At 49.7% G+C, this 18,518-nt stretch overlaps 1 protein-coding gene across 4 annotated transcripts in view; it reads right to left on the bottom strand.

Moving 5' to 3' along the window:
• Positions 1–18,518, bottom strand: part of LOC138569585 (mitogen-activated protein kinase kinase kinase 3-like) — a 696,616-nt gene that overhangs the window by 585,619 nt on the left and 92,479 nt on the right. The window contains exon 1 of one of the 4 annotated variants that reach the window (XM_069647680.1): positions 13,506–13,614. The exons of the other annotated variants lie outside the window; for them this stretch is intronic. The gene's annotated coding sequence lies outside the window, so the exon portion shown is untranslated. Of the gene's footprint in view, positions 1–13,505; positions 13,615–18,518 lie in introns of those variants that run through there. 4 annotated transcript variants of the gene reach the window in all.

The following is an 18,518-nucleotide window of genomic DNA, read 5'->3' as shown; positions in this document are numbered from 1 at the left end:
TCAATGTGGGACACCCCACCCCCTTGTACCATTGTGTCTGCTGCTTTGCACGCCAGCTGTAACTTCCAGTCTTACGATTTCCCTTCTGGAGGCTTTCTCTGAGTTGAAAAGGGCAAGGGCAATTCCCCCTTCGTCACCCTTTCAGGTCCCACTGCTTTGCTTCTCCGTTTGTAGTGCTTGTTTGGTGTAGCCGTCTCCTTGTGCGTTTGGCCTTGATCAAAGTGTGCTTTCATTCTACGCCTTTTATCCCGGGGGGAAGGTGAAAGGGTCATCGGGTGTGTGTGGTTATTGTCAATTGCCTGACTCTGCCTGAACCGAGTGTTGGGACATGTCAGGTAAATGACTCTGGTGTTAGTCCGTTGTCTGTTACCATTTAAGAAAGTGTTTGTGTGGTAAAAGGGGGGTGGGTAGAGCTTCTAAATACCCTACAGGGTAGGATGGGGAAAAGGTGTTACAGGGAAGGGGATACCGTGTCTCAACCCTCAGTGGCCCACTTCCACTCCCCGAAGACCATACAATGCCCTAATGTCAGTATGACCCTGACTGCTTTATAATGGGTTATATGTACTGCATCAAATGTATTCCTGTTAAATGCAAAGCGCGCAACTGAAATCAAATGCTTCAGCAGGATAGTTTGTTCCATCATAACTCACTTTGCTCAACCCACCCTTTATTGCAGCGTCCCAATGACAGCTGGCATAGTCCTAGTACCCAAATGTAGTTCTTATGCCAGCAATCACTAATTTACTGACATAGTCAAACACACAGTACTCCCAAGCCAACAGATAACAACTGTGAAAGATAATACTAGTCATTTGTTCCAAAGCAATGCTTAATAAACTGCAATGTAAGGTCAGTTTATCATGGCGCATGATGCAATATATGTTACATTCTAGGCATGTAATATAGTGGTCGAAGTGAGCGGGAGCGGTCAGGAGCGGTGCTCCTCTACTTTTTTAAAATTACCTTTCACAGCTCCTATACTTTTATTTTAAAAAGAAACCGTTCCGGAATGGTTTCGTTTTAAAATAAAAAAGTGTAGGAAGAAGTTGAAACTTGCACTTTCAGTGAACTGCACTGAACGTTCCCTTAAACAGCAGGTGCAAGTGTTTGGGAGTATGTATTATGTGTGGGAGGGGATGTGGTGATGGGGTTTGTGGGGAGTGGGTGCAGGCCAGCAGGGAACATAGTTCCACTACTTCTTTTCGTACACTTCGACCACTGATGTAATATTCAGACTACAGTCTACCAAATTTCCAGACACCACAAAGTGCTCCGTGGCCACAGCAATGGCAGGTGGGAGATTTACAAATGTCACATAACATAACTAAGCTTAGCACCGACATAAATCACGCGATGAAATTTAAGGAACCCTCCCATACTCCTTATCCCGCTCCAATGGCCAATGCCCTCTGGTCCTGGGCCCCGACAATGAAAGCATGCCAAGGTAAATCCTGGTAATATAACAGAACGTCCAGTGTAAGGGTTCTGTAAATCCCGACCGCACAGAGAAAAGGGCTGAGGCGCGAGGCCCGTGGCAGGGCTTGGGGAGGCGGAGCCTGTGGCCACGCATGCGCTCTGGCCTGCAACATAAAATAAGACGGAACATTTTGGTATGGTGCTACAAAAAGCTGTGGTCCCATCCCGAAGGACGGAATGTCCCACAAGTAGGGAGGAAAGTGGACGGGACATAGGAGTACATAACGTCCGAAATAATGGTTATGTAAATGGAGAGTGGTGAAAGATTCTGATTGGCTGACGTACTGGCAATTTAAATATTCTTCTTCATTTGAATTTCATTTTATTTTCACTTTCAATCAAGCATGAACTAGGCTCCAGGTGTGTCCGAGCTCTGCGCAATTAATGGCAAAAATACAATACACCTTGAAAAGTGAATGCCTGCTCTATTCAGAAAACTCCATCGTGCTCGCAAATATCGTTTGCGATCGCCCTCCAATGCTGAATTCCTATGCACCGTGTGTTTAACGTGACCTCTGTACAGCATTACTTATTGAAACGCCTGCCAAGTAACCAAAACAAAAAATGTATATATTTATAGCAGCATTACGCCAGCGCTCCAGTATGCATCAGTTTACCAAACGATTGCTTCAGTTCGGTGGTCCACTTAATGAAACTGGCCCTCCACGCCACTTTTTGAGGCACAGCACCGTGGATCCCACCGCCTCCAAACGATGCACGCACTCGCCACAGCATGCACCGCTACCTCGGCCTATAAATATGCTGGGCCGGGTCAAGGTTGCATTGGGACACAGTTTCTGGCACCAAAAAAGGAGACCTGAATATCAAGCCAATTTTTAAGACCTTCGGTTTTAATAATTCTTAAATGACCCCCCACTGCAAAGCAGCTGGTGCCGTAAAATGGACCACAAAAAAACAACTATCCATTGGGTTTACCTTGTAGGTTCCACCTGAACTTGCATTCTGATTACACAATGGTGAATAGATGTAGCTGTTGAGATTGGCTATGGATGGACTGTGCTTCTGTTTTGCTGGTATTTTTTACTATTGTTGATCAGTTTCAAGACTGTGCAGAAACAGGTGACTGCATGGTGTAACTCCTTAATTCTGATGGCTGCTTTTTTATTCAATGCAGGCCTGCAACACACCAGGGGCCGGATTACAGAAACTTTGCACGGATGCAAGTGCCAAGTGTGCACAGTATTAGCACTAGGGCAAAGTTTGCTATATTTTTTAAAACACTGGAACACATTAAAAAACCATTGCACCTCGGCATACTGACTGACCCCTAGCACCCTGCTAGTCTGAAACAGCTCCACCATACATGAGCCCAATCGCCCTTGCCCTGGCAGTTTCTCCAACAACTTTGCAATACATTCAAGCGTGCGGGAGTGTAGTGCCATTGGGCCAAGAGCTTATACCAGGTATGTTTGGGAATGCCCCACCCAAGCCGTTCCCATTCCTCTCACTGTATGGGCTCCCCTATGGTCTCTTCCCATCTGTGCATATAGGTACACTGTGCCTTAGGGACACTGTACGACGCCAGCTGCTTGTATATGCTCAAGGTGAGAATTTTGTCGCCCAAACTGGTGAGAAGATATTTTTCAAACTGTGTTGGATGTCTACTGGCTGCAGTTCGGTTGGCAGGGGGCATCAACCAGTGCCGGAGTTGAAGATATTGCAGTCTGTCCTCCTCGCCCAGACCCAGCACTGCCTTGCATTGCATTGGGAAAATGACTTGATTTCATCCCCTTGAAACATATCCCTGATTTACACAGCCCGCTGCCTTCCACGGAGGAAACACTCCCCCAACCAAGCCCTGCGAGAACTGTGGGTTGTGAAACAGTGGGGTGAAGGGGGGGGGCATTCGATACAGCACCACTGCCTCATCCCAAATGTCTTCTACTAGTTTTGGTGTAAGAAGTTGGGAGGCCCAGCACCCCCCTCCCTTATGCGTGGGTGTGATTAATATTTTTCGTGCAGTCCGCAGGGCTCTTATTCCAGACAAAGGGGGAGAGCATTTTATTAAGAGTCCAGAAGAACACTTGAGGGACTGGAATTGGGAGTGCCTGGATACAGTATTCTGGGCAGAACTACCATCTTAACCGTGTTAATGCGCCCTAGTCAAGAGATCGAGAGGGGGCTCCATTTACACAATTGCATCTTCATTCCTTCTAGCAGGGCCAATTTGTGGCATATAGTCCCCCCCAGCATTTGTGATTATTACCCCCGAGCAACTCTATGCCCCCGGACACCCATCTAAATTGGATGGCCTCCCTACCCAGTGTCAAGGCCCCCCCCCCCCCATCCGGAGACTGATCAATTTAGAATTTTGGATTTTGTAATGTTTACCTTCAGCCCTGGCACAGCCCCAAATGCTGCCACTTATCGAATCACTTCGGGTAAAGACCGCTTGGGTTCGGATAGCGTGAGGAGCATAACGTCTGCATATGCCATACCTTTGTGAGCCTCCCTCCCAAATGGAATACCCTTGATTGCCCCCAAAGTTCGAATCCTGACACGCTCGAGATGGTGTGTATGAAAGTGGGGAGAGTGGGCAGCCTTGCTTGGTACCCCTTCTTAGCGGGATTGTCTGTGAGAGTTGGCGGTTTATCAGAAGCTGATCTGTTGGGTTGTTGCCGTTTGCCTGGATCTTTCGCATAAACAAAGCCCCAAACCCACTCTTCTCCATAGTAGGGAATAAGAAAGACCATTCTACCCGGTCAAATTCTTTCTCAGCATCCAACGAAAGGAACACTGCTGGGGACCTCTTTATGACTAACTTGCAATAGCCTCTTCAGCTGCCTACACAACTAAGCTAATTAACGTCTGCAGGCCATTCCTCTCGTCTGATAGTTGCATTACCATTGCTAGAGCACTCATAGGGTCCAGACTAGATTATTGAAACTCCTTATTCGCTGGCACTAGTATGCGTAACATCAACAAGCTGCAAATTATGCAAAACAATGCACTGAGAGCAGCACTGAACATCCCGAAAAAAAGACTACATCTCCACGAGAAAAAATGCTCACTAGCTGCCTATCCGCAAGCACATATTGTTCAAAACCTTAGCTATCACCCACAAACGTATCTCCAACACTGCCAAAAAATACTTGTCACAAAGTTCTACAAAGTCCACACCACCAGACCTATCCACTCGACCTGCATGCATTGCCTTGCCACAGAGATATACACTTCATAGATCAGGACGTCTCAGCCTCCCGGTTATAGCAGCAAATAAGTGCGTATGTTAGAAGAGGATGAACCCTGAAGATAAGGACAGATGTCAGCAAGGGGGAATAAAGACGATTACTGCTAATTAAGCTAGCACTCTGCATGATCACGACTGCTTAAGTTCAAGAACACAACAACGACTCTGGTCCTGCACAACACGGAGCAAATTCTCTAATCATCTGGACAATTAGGTTCAAATTCCTCCCCAATGTCACTAATATATTGATCACGAGACCTGGTTCACAACAGAGATTAAGAATCTAAGCAGAGTGTTTACATCAATCAGCCTGAAGAATCAGACACATTCTACACTGGCAAAGTACTGAAAAGAAGCGGATGGCCTGCCTCCTTCATATTCATATCACTGCAGCAAAAACACATTCAACACTAAACACTTGAGCATTGAAAATGGATAAGCAAAATATGTTTCCTAAAGTGTTTTGTCTGGGGGTTGCAGGGAGGTCAATTTGGGATTTCATGCAGCATGAAGGATGGACCAGGACCCTAGTGCTTTACAGAGAGTATTTGTTTTTTTAAGCAGGAGCATTTCAAACATGAGGAGGTGCACATAGAACCATATGTCTTGTAGGGTCCAATTGAAGCCGGATAACAGAAAGTAGAATATGACTGGGCGATGGAGCAACAAAACAAGGAATTGTGGCACCACTAGACAGCACAGTGCAAGGCGGCTTTTTACATATTTTCTACAACCACTGCCCTTACATATTGATTTTTAGAAAAGCGGAAGACAGTGTGCAGCACATTTAGACCAGCTGTACGCCTACATTTATGATTCCTAAATATGCTGCTCTACGGCCAGACCCAGCCACAAAAGAGATCTATGAATAAGTCACCAGACTCAAGACCTCAGGATGATTCTCGAACCGAGATGCACCGTGCGACAAAATGGGGGCCATTTTGCTAAAAAAAAAATGGTAATGGCGTGCAGGAGACCACGATCGTTAGAACTTGCGTGCTCTTGGGTCTCTTATATGCAGTTTTATAAAAGAGTGCAACATGAAGGAGTAAAAACTGTCAAAAATCACCTTTACTCTCCATTTTGTACAAAATATAAATACTATCTGCAAATTACACTTAGCAGACATCACTTACAATGGATTCCTTTGGAAATTGCCCGATTTTAACAGGAGCTAAATTCAGGTGGATTTTTCACCTGCATGAAATCTCATGCAAGCATAAAACGACGAGGCATTTGAAGAATCTGGAAGGATGCCTAGGAGAAATGCCAAATCCATTTCATACTCCTACACCTCCTTCAAATGCATTACATTTCTCCAAGGGGGGGGGGCGGCGTGGCCTAACGCTGATCAGTGTAGATGTGATTGTGAGCTCCTCTGTGTGCCCCATAGTACATCCTGGTAAATCTTGCTATGAACCACCAGGAAACCCATGGATGTGGGAGATGCTGGGGGAAACATCTCAGCAGATCTGGTCAGCGGCTGGGGAGCAATGGATCGGGGTTTGCACAGAGATAGCTGAGGAAGCAACTAGCGTAGAGTTGGGGCCGCCATTTTAGGAAGGTCGGCCTGACGCACACGGAGAACCAGGTACCCGTGGAATCAGAGACCCGCTTGCCCCCATGTGTGCCTTTAAAGCCGCTGGGGGCCAGAGGCGCAGATCTACATATGCCTGCTTAGTGGGGCTCGGAGCGGTGGCAGTGGTGATGATGGACCGTGGCGTGTGACAAATGTCATTACAATTGAATTGCAAATGCCAGTATTGGCTTTAATGGCTTTTTGCTTTGAAACCAAAAAGGTGGATGTACTTTCTTACAAGACCTTTTAAAAGCACCAGAAAATCTAAATTTGAGGTAAGAGTATGCCACGATTGCTAGCCAAGGAACACAAGACATCCATGTCCATGGAAAGTGCAAACACATTCTTGGCCCGCTTTCATTAAACCAAGATGGCCCCAGGAAACGTAAGCCATCGTAAGGAAATGTAAGGAAATGTAAAACTAAAAAATCCACGCCTAGTAAATGGAGCAAGCGGACGACACATATGGTCTCCCGATGAAGAGCATACAGTTACAGTGCTTCCCAGTCTAAATAAGGTATGCCTCGAGCACGGTCAGTCGATGAAAGTGCCAGTGAAACCATCACGCCACGAGGAGGAGGAGAGGGTTGGTCATAGAGCTCCAATCATAGCTTCTTCCACACTGGACAGCTGCGTGAGCCTAGAAAAATCACCAATCTCCCGAGGCATTCGTTCCAATACCTGACAAAACCGGGAGTGACTAGAGATGCTCATTGCACCCATATTAAGCCTTACACAACACTAACTATGAAAAACAGCACTGAATTGATCCACCCATCGGAGAGGCTACTGCTCACAAGTCACGAGACACCGGGATCAAAGTGCAACACAGATGACACATTCCGGGATTCAAGTGTCAGCGGAAGGAAATATTCGCCAGACCAAAATGAATGAATGACAAAAATGATGTAAATCAAATCAAAACTGTTAGAAGGACAGCCTGTAAGTGTTTCCAGAGTACTGCATTTGTGGGGAGTTTTGCGGCTTCCATCAGCTGGGCCTTCAGTTTCTTCATGAAGGCTCGAATGATCTGTCCCAGTGAGGCTAGTAAGGAGTAAATGACCGTCTTGGTGGGTTCTTGGACCACCAAATCCCCCATGCTTTTGAACTTCAGCATGTTTATGGATGGACGAGTTATGATTTATGAGTTAATGTTATGGCAATTTGTCTTTTCTACTGCGCTCATCACTGCAGAAATGGTCTTCCAGTGCCGAGCCTTATCCATGTAGAGGCGAATTGCGACCCTGCCCAGGGTGACAGCCAGTCCCTGGTCTCCAGGCCGATCAGAGTGGAAAAGGGGAAGAGTGGGACAAGTCAGAAAGACCGAAACGTACAGAGGTAACTTACAACATGTAGGAAAATTAAAACATAAGGTTGCACGATGGTGATCCTTGGAACGAAAATGTCATAGGATATGGCATTTAAACACTCCTACACACAAGTGTCTAATCAAAAGAAGGGGTGATTCCAGGAAGGCTCATCATCAGACTGGCCCGTGCAGCCTCCTCGCCTGTGTAATCTTGACAGTGAAATCGTCGTCAGGTATTATATATATATATATATATATATATATATGGAAATGGCAGTTTCTATGTCCCCTTTCCTTTGCAATGTAGTACGTGATTTTTAAGTTCCCCGCTCTATTCAATGTATTGCACAAGTTCGTTTTCAAAAGTATTGGGTGACTTATTGTGTCCCCTGCACTGTGTGAATAGGAGACTGGGGGTTGGTGGGTGCGGACCCAAGCCATGACCCCTCCAGGAGCCAGTGATACCTGTTGCTCAGCTGCAGCCTGGAAAACCTTTCAACTCTTCCTCCCACTCGCCCCACCCTATAACTTCAATCTCCCCTTTGTCCTGGCATGAAGCCACTCTGAGCCCGGGTGGGGGCTCTGGAAAGCCATTTGTACCTATAATTTCAACTCCCTGGATATGGGAATCAAACAGAATACCTGAAAATGTGTTTCCAGTCCTGCGGCCCATCTCCCATAGAAACCAAGCAAAACTTGTCCTGGCGACAACCAAACAAACCAATTGCCTGGTCTCCCCTTCCCTGGAGACCACAAAAAAAAACTATCCCTGGCAACCACATGTGCTCCTGGGTGGGAGCGACAGCCTTTTAGAAGACCTGTGGAGAGAGAACAGGCGACTCTTCTTTTTTTGGCTACTGGCGGTGTGTGCTGATCGTGGGGGTCGAAGGCAGAGAGGCATCCCATCTAAGGTACCCTTGTCCCCAGTCTACCCTTCATTTTCCCCCTCTTCCCAAACTGTTCTATTTCTCCTCTATGCCATGCTCCCCCCCCCCGGTCTGTCTCTCGGTCTCCCTGTGTGTGTCTCTCTCTGTGCCCCTCTGCGCCTGCCCATCTCTCTCTCCTCTCCCTCTCCGTTTCTTCCTCACCATCTCTACCAGCCTCCTCCTTATCCAACCCTTCCCTTTCTCCCTTGATGTTCCCTCCCCCCCCCCGCATACTGGGGAACTCCCCATGCCCCGGGTTCCATGCCAGTGGGTGTGCCTAGCTAGTCCAGTGTGTCTAATTTATCCTGCTGGCAATGTCTTTACTCCTCTGCCTGTGTAAAATCTGTTCCTGGTTTCTACAAAGACTTTGGTGCCTTCATTGTGTTCCCACTCTTCAATGTAGCCGGCCTGTTAATGCCAGAGGGGCCCTCACAGCCTTCCCCATGATGGCCTGCCTCCCACTACCACAGTTTTCTGGTGCCTGTGACTCAGAACCAGGTCTAGGTCCCTAATCACCCGAATATAGCACCTTGATGCATACACCTTTTGAGTAAACTCACCCCTGTTCTGCGGCCTGCACTCATCCCCTCTGTCCATTTCCCCTCTTTTACAATCTACAGACCAGTCCCAAAGAAGAGGAGTTCCTGCCCTGAATTCTGCCTGCTGTACCTGTGCGTGGCTGCCGGACCAAGTAGCAATGTACCCATCCAGTCAACCCAGGTCTCACTCCCACAGTGGCATGGTGCAGGTGCGTTGTCACGGTCAGAGGAGGATCTGCATACCTACACAACCTTGCAATATTGTACAGGCAAATTGTAGGGTGTACCTTTCCGGATAATCTACACAACTTGTCATAGCATGCAGATCTCAACCCCTAATTTTATCCAGTGTTCGGTTTCAACCCAGAGAGTTCCTGAGGTGAGAGGAGTCACCTACTAGAGGGTGAACAAGGGTAGCTGTGGCTCATTGCTCAACTTAGGGACCTGTCCACCAAGAGCTTGGTTCTAGAGCGCACTACATGTCGCTTAATTCAGTTTACTTGTGTGCCTGAATCAGGGTACAAAGAGTGGTGTGGTGGCATCTTAACAGTAAGTCCTTCTGTAGAAACATCTGTGGAGTGTGCCCCGATATACTTCATTTTGCTTGTCTGAGCGGCTGGAGCCCTCACCCCACGAAAGCGCCTAATTCAATTTACAAGTACCAGAGCCACCTACTCTGTACCAAACTCGTCTCTTAGACACTCACTAGGAGTAAACAAGGCTAGTAGAGGGCCCAACCTAACCCACTTACCCGTTTTTATTGTGTCCATATCCTGGTTGTGAAAGCCATGCATTTCTTTGGTATCACAAGTCTTTGCCTGGAAGTCTTTTGTGTGGAGTGTGGCGTGCCAGACGTACCTGCATGCCTGAATCAGTAGTTTTCCAGGGACACCTGGGAATAGTACTTAACACTCCTTTTGGAAGTGGACCAGTAGCTTGGCATTACCGTGGCCCCTGTCCTGCAACAGTTTATCATCCAAACCCTTACCTAGTTGTGAGCACATGAGTGCCTGCAAGCGTTTGGGGGTGCACTAGAGTAATCCTGTATGACAGACTTGGATAGTAGGGACTCTGTGGTGCTGACCTACGCCCTGTAGGGATTTGTAATTTGTCAAAACATCTTAGTTTGTGTAAAACATTGTTTTGCCAATCAGAATGGGAAATTCTGCAAGCCAGGGAGTGAGCCTTTCCCCTGGGAGTGAGTCCGCCCCCCCAACCCCCCGATTCCCCTGTGGCTCTCATAGCTACAGTGCATGGCCCAGACATTGTCAGATAGATGCCAGTATGGCATAAACAGACCAAGCATCAGAACCTATTGGTGCGCGAGGTTCTTAAAAGGGAGAAAGGGAACTCAGCAACTAGGCCGTGGTAGTCCTACATGCTGTGGCCCTGCAGAGTGACAAGGAAGAAGTGGCTGGAACAAGTGACCCTAGAGAGAGGAAGCTAGAACAGCCCGATATAGGGAAAATGAAAAATTACCCCAGTTGTGGGTGTGACCCCCCCGCCTGTTCCCAGTGTTGCCTCCAGTGACCCTTTCTGCCCCAGAGGACATCCTCGATTTTTCTGTGCTTGCTTCCCCACCCAGCTATTCTGTGCTTTTCGCAGTTCCTGCCGCTTGGGTGTACGCCCCTGCACTGTCACCCTATGGGAGCCAATATGGGGCTTCTAGAGGACATCACACATTTAGTGGGGGAGGAAGAAGAGGAATCATTCACCATTCCCAGATGCCCCCTCTGAACCCCCAGGTCCTGGGGCTATCAGAGCACTCAGTACATTCCTCTGCATGTTCCAAGCCAGTATCCACCCCTAGTCCAGTGCCCACCCCAGTTAGATCACTGTGTGCATCAGGACCAGTGCACCTATTGTAAGGAATGGGGCCACTGGAAGTACTACTGTCCTCAGCAGATTCAGCAGAACAAGGCCACAGCCCTTTCTGCTCAGAGCAAATCACAGCTCCCTGCACCATGCCCACCTGGTCCCCTTCACCTCCCCGCTCACCCTAGACTGCCAGATCACAATGCCGTTTCTGTCCCAGAACCCCAGCCTGGACAGTCCCAGGCCATATCCCAGACCAATGCCGCTCATCTCACAGCCAGTAGTAAAAACAGCCAGGGTGCCTCTTCTGGCAATATTAACTCAGTGGCCAGATAACTGAATGCTGGTGGGACGACACTCTTCCAGTCACTGGTCTCCATTTAACAAACATAATGCATTCTGGGGTATTGTAATATCGGTCAACTTCAATTGAAACAAGCATTGGCAAAGCAAATAGTTTGGGTTTTTGTGTAGGCATGGGATAAGCATTTGCTAGGCAGTGGCATAATGGTACTACCTGGCCATAGGATTGTAAGAGCTGGAAATAGAGTGATTACCTGGGCATATGATGGTAGTACCTGGCAAAGGCCTACCCGATACCTCAAGCCAATATTGTTGGCTTTGTCATTGCTTGTTTTTCACAGGACTTCAGAGCATCAAGGAGATACAAATCAGGTGGCTAAGTGCACACTTGGTTAAGGCTTGTTATTGCTCCAGTACTCATTTGAAGCTGTAATTAAACCATTAACTCCAAGCAGACTGTGTAGAAGTAACAGTGGCAGGCTAAAGGGTGATGTTATCTCTTGATAGAACAAGCACAAAGAGATCCCAGGAGGATGTGTTTTGGGTAGCGAGGGGCTGGAGGTGGGTGGGAATGGCTGCATGGATTAACATTGCCATGGGCAGCCATAGGGGCAAATAACCAAACAACTCCCACAAACTCCTCACATCTCATCTCCCTCTTACCTGTACTCCAATGCAATATTTTCGGTTTGTTTATAGATGGTGCTTAAGGACCCCCCCCCCCCCAATAGCCCAAACTAGAAATGTGCCAGTTGCACCAAATACCAATGATTTACAAAACAGGAGAGCCCAGAAATTAAATGTGGTGCTCGGGTGACATGGAGTTACCTGGTGCAAAGAATTCAGTAGTAGCGTGGACCCAATTAGTACAGCAACAGTGCTATAGAAAACCAAAACAGTGCCACCCTGCAGATTATCAAACTTAAATACAGACCCTTTGGGTATGCAAATTTATGAAATGCCTTCCAGTGCCTCATACTTAATAGATCACTTTATAAACCCAAGACCAGTTTAGTTGGCATCCTTGTGTTTGAAACAATGGGGCATGTTTAACAATCGTCGTCAACATTATGACTGGTTTAAAAAATAAGAGCAAATAAATGTGAGCATATAAAATAGGCCATTTTGGTTAACAATGCACACGTGTCACAGCGCCGCCGAACAGCCATCCATGGAAGTTCCCCTGAAGCTCAAAGCACTAATGGCCATGCAAATTAGCTAAAAGCTTGTATTTTTGTTCCATATGAGAGAATTGTCATTGCATTGAAATGCCTGGATAGCTCAGGACAATCTATGAACTCCGAGTATTTAATCAATCTGATATTGGGGAAAAGCCTGGGGGGTACCCGATGATATTTTTCTCTTGGATATTGGAGTCAAAACCAAAAGGGGGCCCACCTATTGAAGTGAACGAAGACTACATCATACATTCGTTTTCTAAGTTAAAGCCCAGGAAGGTGTGAGGGGTGTACAGTACCAGCCTCCTCTTCTGACCTCGTGGTTTTAAATGCGGACTTTACCTTTTGTTTTATGTTGGTAGAAGGTGAGTTGTTGAACTTCATTTTTTGTTTTTCTATTAACTGAAATGTGCGTTTAACCAAGCCATTTAAAAAGGTACACCTTTTGACTGTGCTCAAAGGATTAACGTGTATGCTTCTTCCCAGGCAGCCTCAGATTTTGAGTGAGGTTGATGAAAAACATAAATGGTGTCTCTGATAGAACATGTATTTTATTTTAAAAAAACGAATTGAGTTTTTAATTGTTCAGTGAGAGTCTGGATACAAGAACTTTTCATGTAAATTGATGTATACAAAAGGCAAATACAAAAGGCCATTTTCAGAGTGGATGTTTTTAAACTCTGAATTGTTTAAATATTGTTTTCAAGAATGCAATTCCAGATTTTCTGTCAAGGCTTCACTCTGCAGACCCTACATGCTCCAGTCCTTCTCAGTTCAATATGTTCTTCCCAATTCCAAACGGTACCTTTGCGCAAACACACAAAGAGTAAAGTGTGCGCACAAAAAATGTCACTAAGTCCAAGCGTCGGCATTTACTCACATTTAGCAAACAGCCAGCTAGGAGTTCAGCTTCTTGGTCATCTATCGAATTATCCAACCTACACAAAAATCCAAACTGATGCGAGATTTGCGAGCATGCACAGGAACGGAAAAAACGAGGACAAACCATCGTACAGGGGTAGTCGGGTGAAAACACCCCTGCACCTGTATGCTCTATTACTACCCTCTAGGTGCCCAGTGCTTCAGGAAGGAACTCGCCACGACCCCTGCCCTTCCTGCCCACGGGCGCGCATAGGATCCAAGGGGTGGGAGGAGGAAAAACATACCTTAACCTCACATGACCTCACTCTTTCATAGCAAAGTAACGTGCGATGAAAACAGCAGCAGGCTGACCTGGAGTGCAAAGGTCTCCTCCTGCCTACCCGTGCGGCTATGCTTTGGATGCAACTCGTCTTTCCACGGACGTCATCCTTTTCCCTTCATGCATCACTGAGGAGGAGGAGGAGGACGGCGACTGCCTAAGAGGCATAAGAGGCAGGCGGGCAGAGTCAGGAAACGCCTTGCAGCGCTGTGGCAAATCTTCAAGGAAACAGACCCCATTGAGGGAGAAAGGGACTATGTGCAGGCAAAGGACAAAGAAAACGACGCCGTGCCCTTATGAGCACGTGGACTCATTATTGAACTCTTCTAAACCAATCTCAATGCTCAGAATGCAGTCAATAATCTGTTATTGAACCCATTCCAAACCTCTGGACTTCAGTAGCAGCCCAAGAGTCGCCATTACAAAGAGTATTACATGCCATTTCCCCACGAAGTTCTAGTCAATTTAATGACCGCAGGAGCGGCCCTTATCACTCGAGATATTGACATTACACAACTCGTTGCCCTTGGTTTGGCATTGGGCAATAACTTGGGGACGGGCGTTGTTGAGGGTGACTGGCGCCCGCCGCGCGCATCGCCGTAAGCCCCGGCACCAAGAACTGAGACCCACACGTCCGTCTTGGTTCGGGCTTCCCGGTCGCTCTCCCATGGCCGGGAAACGCCCCGTTTATTTGTACTGCACGCGACGGCGTGCAACGTCACGCCGCCGCGTGCGCGCCCGTCATCGGGCGGCGCCACACTCCTCCTTTTTTGGGGAGAACCAACAATTATCATTGAACTATGCACTGCAAACCATACAACACTGCAATTGAAACAAGTATGAAAACAACAGGGCAACCAAAACAAATAACAAGCCCTTGTGCCGTGAACACCCCTTTATTGGCATCCACCCGGGTCCCCTTAGCTAGCCTTTGTCACCCTCCGGATCCTCAACCAATTGTCCCAGCACGTAATCGGTGAGGCGAGCTGGTTTCCCTCGCCCAGCCCTCTGGGAGTACCTGCGGCTCACCTCCGGCTCGCCTCCGGCACGGGTGATCTGTCCACCGACGGCCCCCGAGCTGGGGACTCCGGCATGCAGGGTGGGTCTCCCTCGTTCTCCAGGACTCCTCCCAGGTCCGGATCAGGAGGTTGGTCAGTTCTAGGATCTCTGATCTTTTTGAAGAAGCTCACATTGCGAGTCACTTCCGACCGTCCATCCGACGCAGTCACCATGGAGCCCCGGACTGCCACGACATCCAGTGGCTCAGGTTCATACGGCAAGGAGAGTTTCCCATGCGGGTGTCGATTGCGAATGAGAATCTCATCGCCCGGCTCCAGCTGTTGTGGGCGAAGCCCCCTCTGCACGTTCTCTTGCTCAATTCTGACTTGCCGGTCCATTTCAACTCGTTGGTCGTCAATCACCGCAGGTTCTCGCTCTCTGACCTCTGGCAAAAGTCCTCGCGGACACCTTCTGAACATCGCTTCCGCCGGGGCCACCCCCGTGGACGCATGTGGCGTGGTGCAGTATACCCTCAAGAATTGGTACAGGGCTCTCTGTAGGGACTGCCCCTGTCCTTGGGCAATCCTAAATGTCTTATTGAGGGTCCTCATCAGGCGTTCCGCCTCCCCATTCGCTCGAGGCCACAGAGGCATGATCTTTCGGTGCACCACCCCGCAGCTCACCATCAGTTCAGCAAACCGTTCACCCTGAAATGGCGCACCATTGTCCGAGCACAGCGTGTGTGGGAACCCGTGAGCTGCGAACAACTTTTCCACCGCCACCACCACGTGCTCAAACGCCACGGATTCCACGAACTCCACCTCGTGATACCTGGAGTACTCGTCCACCAGGACCAGGAAGTGGGTGCCCATGGTGGTGGACCCAAAATCGGCATGAACTACCTCCCACGGATGGGTCCCCCTTGGCATCGCCTCGATGACCGGCTTCCGCTGTAAGGGCGAGGCTGCCTGGCACCAGACACAAGCCGCCACAAATTCGTCCACCTTGCGTTCCAGCTCGGGGAACCACACCTTCATCCGGAGGCGGGCCTTGGTCTTGGCGGCCCCTTGGTGGCGCCGGTGTGCCAGTGCGATCTCCTCACCCACCTTTGACTGGGGGACTACAATCCGGTCACCCCGAAGTAGCAGGCCTGACGCAGAGAAAGACAGTTCCTCACAAACCTTCCATAGTTGTTCTAAACCAGTCCGGGCCTCCTGAGTACGTCCCGCCAGGGCCTCGAGCGCTGACTTCCAGGAGCCTTGCTGCATGGACTGCCTCAACACTTTGAAGCACTCATCCTGTGCGGCGGCAGCCTCCAGCTCCTGGAGAGGCATGGCATTCGTCGTGGCTGCTTCTACCACGACTTGGACATGCTCCTCAGCTTCTTGCTCACAGATGTCACGGTCTCCTTCTCCAGGCACTCTGGGGTGTCTGGATAGGTAGTCAGCTGCATTGTTTACCCCTGGCCGGTAAACCAGGGTCACCCCATACTCCAAAAGAGCCAGCATCCACCTCTCAAGGCGTGCCGACGGTTTGGATGACGACCCTGCTAGGATGGGCAGCAGTGGTTTATGGTCAGTAACCACCATCACCGGGCGTCCGAGTACATAGAGCCGGAAGTGGCGGCATCCCCACAGCACCGCCAGCGCCTCGCGCTCAATCTGCGAGTAGCGTTGTTCGGCATCTGATAGCGCCTTGCTGGCATATGTATGCGACTGGCCGGACGCCGCCATCACGGTCAACCTCGGTCAACACAGCACCCAGGCCAAATGGGCTGGCGTCAACGATCTCCGATGGCAGGGCAGGATCAAAGAACGACATTGTGTCCTCGGCCGTGAGGGCACCTCTGATGTCATCAAAAGCCGCCTGCTCCAGTGGACCCCAGTTCCAGATGGTGTCCTTTCTTGTCAGGGCCCGGAGGGGCTCAGACCTGGATGCCAGGTTCTTGATGAACCGGCCACATTACGTGACCATGCCCAAAAAACTCTGCACCTCCGACACAGATTCCGGTGGTTGTGCCTTCTGTATGTCCAGTACCTTTTTTGGGTCAGGAGACACCGCCCCCTCCTTGAACACGAACCCGAAGAACTCCAGGGAGGGGCGCAGAAATTCGCACTTCTCCTTATGTAGTGTGAGTCCCAACGACTGCAGCCTCTCGAATGCTTTCGCCAGACGCCTCAGGTGGTCCACCTCCGTCCTTGCGAACACCAGGATGTCGTCGCTTATGTTTAGGACGCCCTCAAGGTCGGCTAGGGCACCCCGAATGATGTTCTGAAATACTTCCGCGGCCGAGGACACCCCAAAGCTCAGCCTCTTGTAGCGGTATAGTCCCCGGTGTGTGGAGAAGGTGGTAATGTACCTTGAATCGGGGTGGAGGACGACCTGGTGATAGCCGGCCCGGAGGTCGAGCTTCGAGAAGAAGCGAGCGCCCTGCACCTCCGCAATGATGTCATCCAGCGTCAGTGTGAGGTGCCTCTCCCTCTTGATGGCTTTGTTGGGGATCCTCATGTCCACGCAGATCCGGACTGCGCCTGGTTGTTTGAGTTTCCTTGCCACCACTATGGGGGACACCCAAGGAGTCGGGCCCTACACCTTCTCTATAATGTCTAGATCGACGAGGCTGTCCAGTTCTTTGTCGACCTGCTCACGGAGGTGGAAAGGTACCCTCCGATGTTTGAGGGCCACCGGCTGTACCGAATCATCAATGTGCAGCCGCACCAGCTCCCCGGCCATCTGCCCAATCCCTTTGAATAGGGCATGATGCTTCTCCAGCAAGTCATTAATGTCTTCCAGGTAGACGGAGTACGAGAAGCTGACGATGCCGAGAGCCTCCGCCGCTGCACAACTCAACAAAGTGTTCTTACTCACTGGGGTCACGTAGAAACGGGCTGTGATGTGGGAGCCATTGTGTTCTACTTTTGCTATAAAGGCCCCGTCCAGAGGGATGGGCTCCACACCACCGAATGCAAAGATGCGGGCATTTGGTGTGACCAGCCTGGGCGGCTGATCCATGGCGTTGTAATGTTCTCGGGCCATGACGTTCACCGATGCCCCTGTGTCCACGAGGACAGGGACCGGAGACTGGTTCACTTCGACCACGCACCTTGGTTGTCGTTGGTTCCTGCCTCTTAGAAGCTCCACACTTGAGACAAAGAAAATGTTCTCTTCGTCTTCTTCTTCGGCTTCTTCCACCTGAGCCTCCTCCTCGCCCTGGTCCACCTGAGCGACATTGGACGGCCGACCTTGGCGAGTGGAGACAGCTCAGCCCTGGCCCCTTGGCACCAGTACGGGCAAGGCCGCCCTACACACCCTTGAGAATTGGTCCGGGAACCCGCACCGTTCACAGGTCTTTCCAGCAGCAGGGCACTCCGCCGGGTGAGGCAGGTCGTATCCGCATTTTTGGCAAATCTCGCCTGCCCTCCCGGCTGTGTCCCGTGTGCCGCCGCCATATCTCCTGGCACCTCTCCCCCCCCGCCACATCGCGCAGATCTCTTCAGTTTTGATAGGGCGATACCCGGCCTCCATTCTTGCAGCTCTCGCCTCTGACACCTCGTGGCACCTTCCTAGCTCAAGGATGCGCTGGAGCGTTATCCCAGGCTCCCTCAGCACTTGGCGCCTGAGCTTGCCTGACGAGCACGCCTGGATAAGCATGGTCCCGATTATGTCCTCTGCATCGCCCCAGGCACAGGCGAGCGACAGACGCCTCAGGCGCCCATAGAACGTGTCCAAGGTCTCGTCATCTTTTTGTTTGGCAGAGAGCATTACGAATCGCTCATAGTCCGCGTTGGCTAGGGGGAGAAAATATGCCTGGAGGGCGGCCTTTGCATGATCGTAGGTTCCGTTCCCTTGTGGCAGAGATTCAAAAGTCTCCTGGACAGAGGGCCATGCCGAGTATAACATCGTGGCCAGCCTGGTTTCATCATCAACCACTTGCGCAGTCCTGAAATACATGTCCAGGCGGTCCACCCACCTTCTCCAT

The sequence above is a fragment of the Ambystoma mexicanum genome, chromosome 2q (assembly GCF_040938575.1).
Source record: "Ambystoma mexicanum isolate Mex_15411 chromosome 2q, UKY_AmexF1_1, whole genome shotgun sequence".
Lineage (NCBI taxonomy): Eukaryota > Metazoa > Chordata > Amphibia > Caudata > Ambystomatidae > Ambystoma > Ambystoma mexicanum.
This window is presented reverse-complemented; position numbering and strand designations above follow the sequence as displayed.